The sequence below is a fragment of the Choloepus didactylus genome, chromosome 17, assembly GCF_015220235.1.
Source record: "Choloepus didactylus isolate mChoDid1 chromosome 17, mChoDid1.pri, whole genome shotgun sequence".
NCBI lineage: Eukaryota > Metazoa > Chordata > Mammalia > Pilosa > Megalonychidae > Choloepus > Choloepus didactylus.
In genome coordinates, this window is record NC_051323.1 from 54,764,346 (window position 1) to 54,768,962 (window position 4,617).

Here is a 4,617-nt window from a genome sequence, read left to right on the forward strand (position 1 = left end):
TAGACGGCTTTGTCCAAGGTGATTTACGTACTTGGCAAACAGGGACTGTTGAATACGTGTCCTTCCCTTGCGTCACTGAAATCATAGCTATTATTATTTCCAAATGGTAAATTATTGTTTCTGAATAGTAAAGAATTTCATATTGTATTTCATGTAGATCATATGCACTTCCTTCCATGAGTTCCCCAGGTACTAATGTTTCATTAAATATTATCTTTGCTATAAAATTCCCTTCACAACTGCCCCCCTCCCTTGGTGTAACCAAGAGTTTTAACCTCACTCTGACCACAAAGTTTTTCAGAGAAAAACCGTTGTCTTTTTAAAAAAAATATTTACATAAACATTGCCTAGGTAGATGGTGTATGACAGCTGAACGACAGCCCTTCACTCCCTCACATTGGCTGGGGAGCAGGGGAGGTTTCTGGTTCCAGCCTCCGTGCTGCCTTAGCGGACTTTCTTACCAATCTCCGACTGTTTAACTACTCTGGAATATTCTTAGCTATGAGCTCAGTGCTGGAGTTTTCTGAAATCTATAGCCCACACATCCCTAACCTTGGTGGAGAAAGATGGAGGAAGTAGTTTCTTTCTCTGCATTTGTCCTTTTCCTTCCTGACCAGATATCTCCCCCCTTTCTATGGCGTTCTGTCACAAACAGACAGAAGCATCACTTGTCTGTGTGCTGGATGTTCTCAGGCTCTCTTGAGCCTGAAGATTCCCTCTCTTCTGTGGTAATTCCAGAATCTTAAATTCAGCAACTCTTCTCAGGAACAGCAGCTCAATTTACCACGACACTAATGATGCAGCTTCAGGGCTCCTCACTTGCATAGTTCCTTTCAAGCCCTGTATCTCATTTTATATTCATATTTTTGTATTCTTTTTCTAAACAAAAAGAATCAGAAAGTATATAAGCATCAAAAAGTGTATGTTTCAGTTACCAAAAACTGTGAACTCACCTCTACTATGTTTGCCAGATAAAATATAGGATGCCCAGTTAAATTTGAATTTCAGATAGACAAAAAAATTTTAGTTTATGTCCCAAATATTGAATGGGAAATATTTATACTAAAAAAATTATTCCTCATTTCTCTGACATTTAAATTTAACTGAGTGTCCTGGGCTTTTATTTGCTAAATCTGGCAAACAGCCCCTACCCATTGATACGTGTTACATTTTTAAGCTATAATTCTAAAGACACCTTTTTAGATGTGGAGTTTGGAGTTTGTTGGGCAATTTGGGAGCAGAGGTGAAGAGATGGAAGACAAGACAGTGAAGACAGAGCATGGGTAGGGTCATCATTCACTTGTCATTCAGATAGGGACGCTTTTACGAGTTGAAAGGATGCTGCTAAGAATTACACTAGGGCAGTAGGTATAAAGTGAGACTATCCCAAGCACACTGAGTCCTCTAGTCCTAAGTGAAGAAGAATCAGAGAACCCAGCTTCAGGACTTTGCCTCCTAAAAACACTTGGCCAAACAATAGCTTAATAGTATGAGAACTACCCAATCGAAAAGTATAGAACAGAATTCAGCCAGAGGCTGAGTGTGCAGATGGCAAGCGGAACATCTTTTCCACAGGGAGGAATTAAGCATCTACAACAGTGTACTAGACAAAGGTATTTAAAAAGGAAAAAACATTCTCACTGTCCTCAAGGAGCTTGAAGTCTATGTAGATAGGCAAATCAAAGCAAATAGCTGCCATATAGTATGATTGGTTTTAATAATAGTACGGGAAAAATAATAATAATAGCCTGGGGCCAGTAGAAAAGGAGGATTTCCATGGTCTAAAACCAAAGGGTTCTAGGAAAGCTAACGAGGATTACAGCCAGCTTTTTGGAGGGCAATCTGAACCTCAGGAGAGAAGTTCTTCAGGTCTTAAAAGTCTAGTTCAGGGGTTGGCAAACATTTTCTGTGAAGGACCAGGTAGTAAATATATTCAGCTTTGCAGGCCAAAGGGTCTCTGCCACAACTACTCAACTCTTTTGCTGTAGTATGAAAGCAGCCGTTGACAATATACATTTTGAGTGTGGCTGTGTTCCTAATAAACTTTATTTACAAAATCAGGTGGTGAGCCTACTTGGCTATCAGGCCATAGTTTTCAACCCCTGATCTAGATGGATGGACCTAATTTATCCCAGGAGGCCAAGTGAAGAACTTCACAGGGATGAAGACAGAGAGACTTCCTGGAGGATTAGGGGAGGTATCCAAAGGGTCAGAAAGGTCTTGAAGCCCACGGATGAGGCTCCCTGGTAGCCAGAGAGAGATGTGCCCACCTCATGAAGGAGAACCCAAGCGGCCACCGTGGAGGAGCCACACCAGACAGAAAATGAGGAAGCAGATCTATAAAGGATGGACACTCTCATCACCCTAGTACTCTGGCCAGTCTACCCCAACTTGGATGGGTCAGAGGAACTTGGTCTTGACTCTAATCCATGCAGGATCAGATGTGATCATTCTCAAGATGCTACATAGTACGTAAGAAAGGAATTCAGGAACTGAAGATCAGAGAATAACCACTATGAGTATTTAATAAGCTTTCTGGTTTGTTATTCCCCCATTATTTCCTTATTCCCCCATAATGATCAGCAGTCAAATCCATGACATACAAAGTCTGTGTGCATGAAGGAGAAGGAGGCAGACAGAAACCCTGAATCTTGGCACCATTGAGGAGTGTGCCATGCTCACTAACAAGAAGACAGCAAAGGCTCGATGACATACCAGCCTCAGCACAAAGGCACAAGTGCCCTCGATCTGATAAAATCAGGGAACCTCTCAGCCACCATGTGCTGCCACCTTCCTAGGTGGACAATGATTTGGAAAACAACTGAACTTCACTTTAATTGCAACCTTCCTTCCTTTGAAAAATGAGGACACAGGGGCCCAGAAGAATTCAAGAATTTTGCCCAAGTCACAAGGTCAGCAATGGACACAGCAGTAACTAGAACCCAAGTGTCCAGTGCCCTTTCCACTCCACCACAATGCTATTCACTGGAAGCAATATATTTCTGTTTTGAAGGCAACTTGAGTGCACAGAGCCACGGTGTAAGGTTTTGACTTAGTGTAGCACAGCGTTGTAATCTTCCCAACTGTGACACATCCCAGTCCTAAGCATAATACAAGGAATTTGAATCTCTATCACCGTTCCCAATTAGCTTTGACAAACTTGATGTCTTGCCAACTATATACTACATCACACCCACTGATTCCAACAGACAAATGATTCTTTTAAATAGCTAGACAATATCTCAGCTAAAAATGACCATCTGTTCACATTTAATTACCATTTTCCCAAAACGTATTTATTTGACAATCTTAAAGAACTCCACTTGTGAAGAGGACTGAGGATTTGAAGCTTTAGCATTTCTTCTCAAGAGCTGTCAGTTAACTTAATATCATCTCAAACCTGGTTCAAGTCCTACTAGTAATAGAAACACACATTTTTCAGATGGTTCCAGAAACACTTTCTTGTATTTATTTTTAAATATAAAACTTTAACAATTTTTTCCTTTCCTTTTGTCTTTTGTCTTTTTGTCTTCCTTCCTTCCTCTATTCCTTTCTTCCTTCCTCCCTCCTTTCCTCCCCCTTTCCCTCTCCCTCTCCCAAAAATGCAATCTCTTAAATGGAAAAACAGGAGGGAAAAACCCAACTGCCAGGTGTACCCTATCATTAATTGGCACAGCTTGCCAGCTAAGAAGCCAGCTAGCAGCATTAGCCCCCCATTATCAACCTCTGTGCCCCTCAAAGGATTCTTCTGGGATAAATCACTGCACAGGAACAGATCTTTATTCTTGTGTCATTCCCGTAGAGATCTGATTTGTGTATGGTCATTTGAAGTCTCCTTTAAATGTTTTAAAAAGCCAGGAACTCAATACCTCTCAACTTTACAGAATAAGGGGCTTTAGTGTTGGTTGATTATATTCCAGGTATTTTTATAAACAAACACTAAATCTTGAAGAAATTTACAGCAGAAGAAGGAATTCCCTGACCATTTAAAGAAAAGCTGATAGCCACAACATTCGTAACCAAGATTTTTTCGGTTTAACTATTAACTATTCCACAGGCAAAATATCCCTATCAGAAAAAGTATTCTAGTTTGGGAGTTATTTTTTGGAATGAAGAAGAATGAGTAGGATTGCCTTTGGCCAGCTGTGTATGTTTTTTTCACTTTCATAGCCTTTGCTGATTGGAATGTATTCTGGTATCTTGGCCTCTCTTGGGAGGGAAAAAAAAATGCAATTAAGAAGTTTTCCAGAGACCAACAGTTGTGTAGGAATGACCTTGAAAACAGCATTTATTCACTTATTTAAGAAACAAATATTATTGCTTACCATGTACCAATTCCTATGCCAGGATCTACAAATACAATTATGAGGCAGCTAGACATTTTCTTCTACAACTTCTGACTTCCTCAACCAGGACAGAAAGAAAGATATAAAAAATGTCACAAAATGCTAAAAGTTAGTAAATCTGGGTATCTGGGTGAAAGGGTATATGGGAGTTCTATGTATTGTTTTTGTATTACTTTTTTTTTTTTTTTTTCATTTTTATTGAGATTGTTCAGATACCATACAATTATCCAAAGATCCAAAGTGTGCAATCACTTGCCCCTGGGTACCCTCA